Raw genomic sequence first — 11,347 nt, 5'->3', positions numbered from 1 at the left:
AAAAAAAAAAAAAAAAGCCCCACACTCTTTGGGTGCTCCTCATGCAGCGTGGGGCAGTGGGGGATAGTAGGGATTGCCCCTTGCCTGGCAGGAGCTGGTGAGTGTGGGGCTTTTTTTTTTTTAAAGGGTCAGGACTCTGGGGCCAGGCGGGGCAGCCATTGGCAGGGCTGGGAGAGTGGGCAAGGGATGGGGCCTGTTTGGTTCAGAGGCTTGGCTGATTTGGCAGCAGCCAAATCTCTGAATCAGATTCAGCTGAATCAATTCAGGACAGTGATTTGAATCACTGAATTGAATCGCTGTCCCCCAAATCAGCCAAATCTGAATCCGAAGCAAATACTAGCCACTTTGCACATGCCTAGTGGAAAACTATTGACATCACACTAAAGGGATTACTCTGAATTTGCATAAGTATAGCTGGGAGATGAATCAGGCCATAGGTTTGAATAGTGTTCTGTTTCACTCAAAAGTTACTAGGGAAGAACAATACTTTAATACCATTTTGTTTGTCCAGTCAGCTGCATCCATATTCTGAGATACCTTGTCCAATTTTTAGAAATTGGAAATGGGAAAATTCTAGTTGATGCAGAGATGGGTCTGAGTTTGAAAAGCCTCTTTGTTGTGCAGGTGGCTTCTGTATGTGGACTGAGATTTCAATCCAAATTGCATATCTGGTCTGGTTTATAATGGATAAAGCAAGTAAGCAACCCCGCCCCCCCACCCCCGATATTTGACCCATCTTGCAGGGATCACCTGTGATGGGAAATAGGGTTAATTCAAAATTCAGGTCCTAAAAGTTGACTCTTCTCCCTACCCCTTCTGTGAAAAAATATCCTATATCTTTAACTCTTCAAGTTCATGCCCTTCAGGTCTACTTTCTCATCCTTACTACTGTGGAGATGAAAACAGCTGTCTAACATTACTCGTGCCTGCTGGCAAATACTCATTCCTTCAGTTGTGTGGTCTGTAACCATTACAGATGCTTTTATAAGATAAGACTTATTGTTTATTATTGAGATTTCTTATTTTATTTTCTTCTCTGGTCACTCTGGTGCTGAAGAAGAACTGCACATATAAAAAGGTGTTGTAATGTCTGTGGACTTAACACCAGCAAATGACTCCCTGTCTTTTTCTGTGTGCAACAGCTGTGGGTGATTATCCTGCTCCCATGAAATCAAATGCACATCTGGTGTCTGTAAGGTAGCTAAGAAAGAAAAAGAAAATCCCAAACGGTCCAAGCTGTGTTCATGTTGTATCCACTGCTGTTGATTCATCTGCAGGATGTATTGCATGGCAGATGCATGAGAAAGGTTGGGACAGAGATCTAAGAGGCAGTAGCAGGAGTTCAGGCACAGGACACTTACTGGACAACACAACATAGAGAAAAGCCCTGTCCTGAGTTGCAGACTGGGAAGACACCTGGGTCAGGCTGGGAACAGGAAACAGCTGGGGAAACACAGCATGCAACAGCCTGAGGCAGTCACAGGCAACAACTGGAATGCCTGGATTGGCTGATGGAGCCATGTGCACATTTGAAGCAGCTGGAGGGAGCACACAAGGGGGAAAGCACTGGGGAAGCTCTGGAGGAGTGGACTCATGCTGGAAAGCCACCCTGCCCCCTCCATGATAGTTTTAAAGTGAACAAACTTTTAAGCAAAATTAAACAGAAAGATAATTTTTTACAGGAAAAAGGGAAGGAAATACACAGACTTACACAAAAACTTAATTAAACATTAATTAAAACCTCAAACAGTTAATAATCTCTCTCAGTCACTGGCAAACAAGCCCAGGGGAGCTACCACTGAGCACAGTCTGCTGGTAACAGACATTCACTCCAGACATTCTGGACTGCCATCCAGAATCAGTACCATCTACCCCAGTCAAAAGTGATGAATGCTGGGGAGTGAGACCTGTACTGGAGTTGCCACTGCTCTGCAGCTGGGGATTACTATTGGGGTGTGGCAGGCTCACACCCCACTTACTTCAGTGCCCATGTCCTTGTGGCTGGGCTGCTGATGAGCTGACCAGCACCAGACAGCCAGAAGTGGCCCCATCAGTTGGTCCAGCTCTAGGCTTAAAAAGAGCCTAGAAGCCAAACAAATGAAAGGAGAAAAGGGAGCACTGGCAGTGGAAAGATGCTCCTCTGCAGCTGGAACAAAGCTAGTGTGATTCCCTCATGGGATTTTGCCTGGCATGGGTGACTGGTCGCTGGGGGGGGGGCATGTGCCCCCTCTGACTAAGGTGACACCAGTCACGGGAGCAGGGGGTCCCACCACAGCCAATATCGCCCAAAGGGGGATGGGTCTCCCTACAGCTGATCACGCTGAGGGGGGGTCCCCCCACAGACAGTCGTGCCAGCTGGGAAGCAACCGTGGTGCTCCTGAAAGCCACCACAGCGTTTCATCCAGCACTCCCACTCCCTAGCAGGTGCTTACAGGGGGGGCACCAGCACTCCTGCCTGCCCCCCCTGCCCGTTGCCTAAGCAGGGAGCGCAGTGTGTCAGGGGGTGCACTGGCACTCTCAGGGTGTGCCCTATGAATCACCACTGTTGCCTGGCACAGTGGCACTTGCCTGACTCGCTACTGCAGCCATTGGGGGGGTCTGAATGTGCGCCTGACAACTGGCCAGGAACCGGAGCCCCTCAGCAGGGCAGAAAACCCTGGTGAGCCTGACCATGCAGAGACTGGCCCAGTCAGGAAAGAGGCAGCCCTGGTGGCAATGTAGGAGCAGCAGTTGATGACCCTGAGAACTCAGGCCTGACTTTGCCTACACCCAGACACAAAGATGCTCACAGAACAGTGCAGGTCACCTGTGGTTGGGAGAGGGCCATGGCCATCCTGCCAGGGTCCACAGGGGGAAAGACATTATCTGGGCCCTCTTTAAATCTACTCACCCTGCCTGAGTGACCACAGAGCCAGAGCTCACCAGGGGGGAGTTATCCAACCTGTGGGTATCACAGGGACGTGGAGGAGTGACCCACAGGACACTTTGATATGTGGCCAGGCGCTAGCTGTCCCAGACTCATATCTGACACAGAGGCCCTCACAATGTGGGACTGTATAAGAACTCTGTGAATCCTTTTTTAAGAAGTCCCAGACACTGAGACAAAGCACTGGATGGAATGGGCATCACTGCCCTGCCTTTTGCATTGTCCCAACTGTTTGCTTTAAAGTACAGTTTAGTTATAATTTTGTTAGCCTGAGAAGCTACCGCTATATCCTTGCTGTCAGCCGATAGGCAAGGCCTTAAAGCAGGAGTGACAAAGCATCTTCATTACACCAGGATATCACCAAGGCCTAATTCATACTACCTGAGCAGAAAGGGGTGGGGAGTAGGGGAGGAAGAGCCCCACAGAAGGAGCGCCACGAACATCACCCTGAGTCCAAGAGACACCAGGGACTACGCATCCTATATATTAAAAGCACCCTGTTCAAATTTGCTGATGACACTAAGATGTGGGGGGATGTGGGCATGCTAGAAGGAAGGAATAGGCTACAATAGGACCTAGATAGGTTACAGGGGTGGGTGGCTGAGAACAGGATGGGTTTCAACACTGACAAGTGCAAGGTGCTGCACCTAGAGAGGAAGAACCAGCACCATACCTACAGGCTGGGGAACTCCCTTCTCATCAGTGCAGAGGCAGAAAAGGATCTTGGAGTCATCATTGATGCCAAGATGAATATGGGCAGGCCGTGTGGGGATGCAGTCAGGAAGGCCAACTGCACCTTGTCATGCATACACAGATGTATCTCAAGCAGGTCCAGGGAGGTGATACTCCCCTTCTATGCAGCACTGGTCAGGCCACAGTTGGAGTACTGTGTCCAGTTCTGGGCCCTGCACTTCAGGAGGGATGTGGACAACATGGAGAGGGTCCAGAGGACGGCCTCTCACATGATCAGGGGGCAGCAGGGCAGGCCCTATGAGGAGAGGCTACAGGACCTGAACCTGTTCAGCTTCCATAAGAGAAGGCTGAGGGGGGATCTAGTGGCCTGTTACAAACTAGTCAGAGGGGACCAGCAGGCATTGAGGGAGTCCCTGTTTCCCCGAGCACTACCAGGAGTCACCAGGAATAACGGTCACAAGCTGGCAGAGGGTAAATTCAGATTAGACATCAGGAGGCGCTACTTCACGGTCAGGGCGGCTAGGAGCTGGAATCAACTTCCAAGCGAAGTGGTGCTGGCTCCTACCCTGGGGGTCTTTAAGACAAGGCTAAACTTGCTGGGATTGTTTGACCCCAGTACTCTTTCCTGCCATGGCAGGGGGTTGGACTTGATGATCTGTTCAGGTCCCTTCTGACCCTACTAACTATGAAACTATGAAACTATACCTCCAGATAAAACCTCTGATAATAAGAAGTTGTGGTGGGTGAGTAGACCCTGATGTGGCAAAATTGGATAGGCAGAGCACAATGCCACCAGTGCAGCGATCGTGAGCCTGCCACATGCGGTCACTGCTCTGCTGCTAGGGCTTGCTGTTGCTCTATCTTGGGAAGTCCACCGCTGCTACTGGGGGTCACTGTTGCTTCTCATTACTACCAAGGGTCACCATACTCTACCATCACCAGGGAGCTGTGTTCCTCACTTTGGCAACCCCAGCACTTTTAGACTCTCACCTACTTAATAGCAGGCTCAGGGATTTCAGTTATTTTAGACACAATGGGCAGGTCTACATGTGAAAATAATTTGAAAAAATCATGAACCAAGTTTTCATTTTTATGTTTAGGCTTTTCCAACTGAGTGGCAAATGGCTTTTTTGATTAAATAGAAATCTGAAGAGAAAAATGAGCTGCGTTATTGACAAGACCCACAAGCTAAGAGGAAAGCAGACATTTTTTTTAATTCACATTTTTGGTTTGTCACAAGGGTCTTTTGTTTTTAATGGAAAAAGATCTCTCTGGAAAATGCTCTGTAGAAAAGCTCAATGCATGCTGCATTTTGCATTCTGAGCCATGTTCAACAATATAAGTAGTGGTAAGTTCCATTGTTTTGTGTTTACACACAGTCCATACAACAAAAACAGCAAAATATAACAGCTAACAAGTGGACATGAGAAGATGTGAGATGAAAAAAAAAAAAGAATGGGACCTCCTTTCACTCATTTTTCCAGCTACATTCTTCTTCCTCATCCACAGGTATGTAGTACAAACTTGCAGCTAAGCAACTCAGAACAGGTTACATTGTACTTAAGGTTGTCCCTTTTCTGACTGAGGCCCTTGCTAGAAGTTCAAGTAAAGCTGCGATAGAATCTGATGCGCAATCCACCCAGTTGTGTGACTGTGGGATCCTGCATCACATCCGATCATGGCTTATTCCAGTGCAGGAGAAGCCCAGGATCATAAGTTTGCTACTTGCTCTTCGCTGGCAAGTAGCAAGTTCCCACAGCTGGGAGTCTCATAGCTGAAGGGGCTCACAGCTGTAGGAGGGCCCCATGTGCTGCTATGACTGTCAGCTGCAGGACTTCCAGTTGCTGGAGTGCATGGGACACTCCACTGTCTGTGAGCCTTATCAGCTATGGGACTTTCAGTCACAACAGTGCTTGGTGTGCCCCTGTGGTTGGGATCTGCATCAGCTGACAGGGCTACCACCCACAAAGGAGCATCTGACCACATGTTCAATTAATGGCTTTATAAGAACAAGCCACAAAATTATTATACTTTTTTTGGACCAACTTTGTGGCTTATTTCTCGTTTTATCACACCAGCAATTGACCAATTATTGATTGAACGTGTGGCTGGGTCACAGTTTAGGACATGAATAAGGCAAGGGGGGAGTCAGGGGGAATGCAAGTCTGCAGTGGAGTGAGCAAGTCCGTGGAGAGGAGAAGTTGGTGGGTCTGTGATGGTGGCCTGTCCATCCAGGGTTGTGCCATACACATATTCAGATTACATCAGGTATGGATTAGACCAATTTACATAGCTTGCCTCCTAGGTGAACTAAAATTAGATTGGGCTGACCATGAAGCCCACTGAAGCCCAACTGTAACTCTCTGAACATCCATACTGTTTGGCACTTAGACTGACTTAACCCTAGTTAGCTTGATCTAGGTGTAGAATCCTCACATAAGTGAACTAAGTTAGATAAGGAGCCATTTTTTGTCCAATCTAACCTCCCAAGCGTTTGTACAGTTCGTTACTTAGGTCAATCTATTAACCCTAGAAAGATTCATCTAAGTATAACATTTGTGAATACCCATAGAGAAATTCTGTAGCAAAGTTCTCTCCAGCCTGGGCTCTCAATATGATGCTTATGGCTAGCAGAAACTGGCACAGGGGACACTGTTGCCAGCGGTGGGTGGTGGAAGGTTGTGACTATGGGAGACATGTCTCAGCTCTATGGAAAAGAAATTGTGCGGGGGTTTTTTCTTATAAGGCAAAAGATGAAAACCACTGGTTTACAGGTTATTTGACCCCTTCCTGCAGTTCTTCCAGGGCACATCTATATGTGTTTACTGCAGAATAGATGAAATAGCTCCACAGGAAATGTCTTGCATCTACACGTGTAGCCCTAATAGGCTGCAGGAAACTAATTAACTCCACGGCAGGGTAGGACTTGGATAAAACCATCATCAGATGCCAAAGTGCAGCACTGCAGAGAAACAAAATGTTGCCAACTCTCTCCTGCAGCAGATTTTTTTCATGTGCAGCAGTGCATGTGTAGACACTGACCCAGCTGGCTGGGGCACAAAAGTGCTTCTGTTAGGGCTGCCTGGTGGCTAGCCCTACACTGGAGCACCGTCCTGCTCCAGCCAGCCCCTTTTCAGCATGTTGAGCTGGCTCAGAGCAGCCCCAGGCTGGCAGGCTGACCCCCTAGACTGAGAATGGGTAAAGTCTAGCTTGTGAGCTGGATCTGGTCAGCCTCAGACTCCATTTCCCAGCTGCCCCTGCCTGCATGGCTTGGGCTGGTCTCCATGGAGATCCCAACCGCACCTGCATGGGAAAGCTCAAGCTGGGTCTGTCATACAGACCAGACAGAGCCTCACTGGCAGTGCATAGAGCAGAGCACCGCAGAGGGATGCTCCGGAGCTGCTGGGAACTTGCAATGGAGGCAGCTTGCTCTGGAGTCAGGGCAGAGCCACAATCTGTAGCCTGCATACTCTAGGCAGGGGCATGCAAGCAGGGTATCATGGCTCTTCCCCAGCTCCTTGCAGTGGTGACAGCCTGACCCTCTGCCCGTCAGGGTTGTTCAAACCTGGCTCAGTGTGCTGCGGTCCCAGGTGCACATTCAAACGGCATGCCGGGGAACAATAAACTCCCATGCAATATGCCCAGAGGCTAATAGCACATGTAAACACACCCCCAGTGACCTAAGTATGGTTGGGTGAACAGGGTATTGGCCTTGGATGCAAATTTAGATGGATCACGAGAATGGTGGCCACTGGGGAGTGTCCTGGCCACCCTACAATCCCCCTGAGCGTGGCAAAATTCCTGGTTATACCTCCAACTTCTTCTGTACCCATTAGAAAGGGAATGTCTAGGAAACTGGGCCTGCCTTTGCCTCTCTAATAAAATCCAGTTGGGCCTAGACTTATTTTACATGTGCACCTCAAAGAAAATGCCTGACATCCTGAGCCTGTGCAGTACTTGAGTATGCAAAACAGCACTATTCTTGCCTAACTCCTGGATTGCACAGATGTGCAGTGATGTATACAGGCCTTCACATGGGCATAAACAGATAGGCTGCACTTTGATGAATTACATGGAAGCAAAAAAAAAAAAAAATATCATTCTGACTAAAACGTGACGAGTACTTATAAATAGCTGTTTGAATATGTCCACTGGCCCCAAGCCCTTTCCACCAGCTGTGAAGTTTCTTTCAAGTTTTTGTTTTTTTTTATTTACTTTCTGATTTCTCCATTGACTTTAACTACACTAGACACTGGTATAGTGTCATCCTGGGACAGACAGAACTACTTTTACCTTTGTATACTGTGCATTAGAACAAATATATTTTTGACTTAAAATGGAAGTACTCACCAGGTGAATCTCCCAAGTTACCTCTGCTTGATATGTGATAACTATCCAGGTGCAATACCTGTAAAATAGAGGAATACAGCAGAAAATTTCCTGAAATTTTTTCGTGAGAACCACTTTTTATAAAATTTCCCAATTATATTCCTTGGTTATTATTCCTCTGGCTCTTAATAATGTTACTAAGGATTATTCCAACAGCCTATCCACTCATTTGTACTTTGCTTTCAGCATTGTCCTATAACTAGGCCATTATTATCTGGAGAAAAAATATGATAAAATTAAACAAGTTTTTTGTTCTGCCTAAAAATACATCCTAACTAATGTCTGACTGTGAAATGAGCCTGCTATTATCATTTTAAAATACCCTATAATGATAACATGCAGAATTTTTCAGTTTGATTAAGAAATAGATGAGGATGGTAAATGGGGGGTAACATTATATCCACACTGCGGAACGGATTACTGTGGTAAACCTAAGTATATGTTCAAGTAAGAAACTGTCAGTATGCCCAATGGCAATGGCAGTGCACCCAACAGACCCATTACTATGCCATGAATTGTTTTCAGGTCAGTAAGGTTAAATCATAGATGAAATTGCTCAAAACCTAACCCAATCTAAATAATCCTCCTGGAGAAGACAGGCTGTGTCTGCTAATATTATGCACAGAGCTGAATGCAAAGTAGTAAAAACTCAAGGCCAAATCCTGCCTGCCTTGTCCATACAAGGAGGCTCATTAGCTTCAACCACAATGAATGTGCTACAAGGTAGCTATTTAGAGGAGCTCCTTGGAGGAGACAGCAAGTGTCAGCTTGGAGCGGCACTTTTGATTAGTGGTTTGCTCCACTTTTTGTCTTCACTGGATTACTCTCCTAGTGTGCTGCTTTTCAGCCTTTTTTGACCCAGGACCCATTTGTAACATCAATGGCCAGTCCTGACCCAGTGCCCCTTGCTCCCAACCTGCTGCCACCAGGTCCCAGCACCCCAGTGTGTGGGGCAGGGGGTGGATGTGTGGCTCAGGGGGGGGCCCAAGCAACCCCTTGCAGGCTGCAACTCTGCCAGCCTGCAAGGGAAAAGCCACAGTTTCCCATGTTTTTTTTCCTTGAAAGGAGAATTCAATTTTGAAGTTTGTTGATCCATTTTTAAAGTTTGTTTGCAACTGTTTCATATATTCTTGCAACCCACTTTTGGGTTGCAACCCACAGTTTGAAAAACACTGTCCTAGACCAGTGGTCTCCAAACTTTTTTGATCGCGCACCCCTATCAGTAAAAAATTTTTGAGCACGCACCCCCAATATATGTATATTTATTTATTTATAAATGATATACAAGTACTACTGTACTAATATATTATGTACAATATATAGAGATAAAAAATAAATATAAATAGAAGTTCTACTATTTTCTTCCCGCATCCCAATGGATCGTCTTGTGCACCCCCTGGGGTGTGCGCACCCCACTTTGGAGACCACTGTCCCAGAGCACCAGAAGCTGTTGAAACCGGGAAGTGGAGCCACCTCGTGGTCAAGAGAAAACACAGATTATGTTTGTGATTGTTATTTAGTGTTGTGAGCATGCAGAAAACTCAGATTTCAGTAGCCTGGAGATGGGCCCTGACTCTGTTCAGTTCATTGGGTCTGATGCTCAGTTACAACAAGGCCCTTTGCTTCTGACTGAGGAGCCTCAGAGTGTGTGGAAACAGCCCTCTGAGAAAAAATCCCATGTAGTGTAACAGTTTTACCATAGTTTGGCTTCTAGCTCTAAATCTAGGGCATGGGTTGGAGTTAGCATATTACATTTGGTCTGTGCTTCTCTTGGCTCAGGGTACCAGTGGCATGAATGAGAGCAGGCCTGAAACTGGTCTAACTACACTATGGGCTGAATATCCAACTAAGGCCACCTTTGTCTCAAGTTATGCAACTGGCATAATGCATGTCTATACATCTGCAGTAGTATATCCTGCTTGGGAGGCTACTGAGCATGCCCCCCTTAACTACTTGTGTTTCTATAACTCAGACCTGGAAGTAAATTGCTTAGGCCACTCAGGGCCCTGGGGCCTGTCCTGAGGCACTGGTCTCTGTTCTGCCTGTAAGTGGATGCTGGGGATGGCCTTACTGGCATATCCCCAAGTTTGGAGCATGTCCAAACACATCTGGGGTGTGCTAAGGGCTGTCCTAGCCAGGACACAACGTTGCTATGGGATGCTTATGTCTTGGGAATTGTAATAGGGAGCCCATAACTTGTTACTTGAGGAGCAAGGTAACGGGAGGAGAGGGAACAGTATCAGGAGCCAGGAGGTTCCTGCCCCTTTAAGAGGACCCAGAAGGCTCAGCTGGCTGTGGTTGCAGGAGGGCAGCCTGGTCCCTGATTGGTAGGGAAACCCTGTGCAGAGCTGGAGGAGGCACATGATTAAAGTGGGGAGTGGCTCCCAGCTATATAAACCTGGAGCCTGAGCCTGAGCCTGAGCAGGCAGTCTGGCTCTGGGAGCTGCTGAGGAAGGAGCTCTGGGGCAGGAGAGCTGCAGAGGAGCTCCTGGCTAAGACCCTGCAAGTAATGCGAATAGAAAGTTGCTGACTTGCAGGGGAACAGGACTCAGGGTAGGGGAGAGCTGAGTAATATAGCTAAGGAGCTGGGGTTTGTGCTCAGACCCAGTTGGGAAGTTGTGTTATAGCCAGAGGACTTATTTTGGGGTTAGATTTTTATACAAGTGGCTATAAAGGGGAGATGAGGAAGCCGGGGGCACTTAAAGGGCGCACCTAGACTTGAGCCAGAGTGGGGTGCCTGGGGGAGCACACAGAGACTTAAAGCCACAGGGGTGCCTGAGCAGCACAAAGTATTTGTGACCCCTGCCAAGGGCTTATGACAGGGAAGAGGAGGCTGAGAGGACCAGGATATAAAACTATACAGGCCACAGAGGTGGCCTGAGGCCCTGAGGGCTTGGGGTCGGGGCCCAAAAGGGATGATCAGGGCCAGGGGCCAAGAGCAAGGAGGCGGGCCAAGGACCGAGAGCTGAGGGCCCACGGCATAGGTGCTCACTTTTTTTTATTTTATTTTTTTAATTTTTTAATTTTTTGCCGGTGGGTGCTTGCAGGCATAATTTCCCTTCCTCCCCCTCCCCCCCCCGATGCTTTACTTTAAACTTGGCGCGTTTCTGTGCCTATGCCCAGAAGAGGCAGTGCATTACTCTTACCAGGCTTTTCAGTGTCTGTAAAGATCAGGCACTTTAGTGGGGCTGGTTTGGCACTTTTTTATCTAACACCTGATTGAATCAGCTTTACTGGAAAGCACTGAAAAGCTACGCTGAAATGCCTGATCTTTACAGACCCTGGGTTGAAGTCATGCACTGCTTCTTCTAGTAAACTTTTCTTTTTTTTTTTTTTTTT

At 47.5% G+C, this 11,347-nt stretch overlaps 1 long non-coding RNA gene across 1 annotated transcript in view; it reads right to left on the bottom strand.

The window, feature by feature from the left end:
* Positions 1-10,771, bottom strand: part of LOC109300113 — a 21,809-nt gene extending 11,038 nt beyond the window's left edge. The window contains exons 1-2 of the long non-coding RNA XR_002098126.1: positions 10,758-10,771; positions 6,679-6,685 (exon numbers count right to left, since the gene is read on the bottom strand). This is a non-coding gene — a long non-coding RNA (uncharacterized LOC109300113). The remainder of the gene's footprint in view (positions 1-6,678; positions 6,686-10,757) is intronic.
* Between the last annotated feature and the right edge of the window lie 576 nt (positions 10,772-11,347).

This window comes from Gavialis gangeticus, unplaced genomic scaffold (assembly GCF_001723915.1).
Source record: "Gavialis gangeticus isolate Ggan-Ray unplaced genomic scaffold, GavGan_comp1, whole genome shotgun sequence".
Taxonomy (NCBI): Eukaryota; Metazoa; Chordata; order Crocodylia; family Gavialidae; genus Gavialis; species Gavialis gangeticus.
Note: the sequence above shows the minus strand (reverse complement) of the source record. Positions and strands in the feature narration are given on the sequence as shown.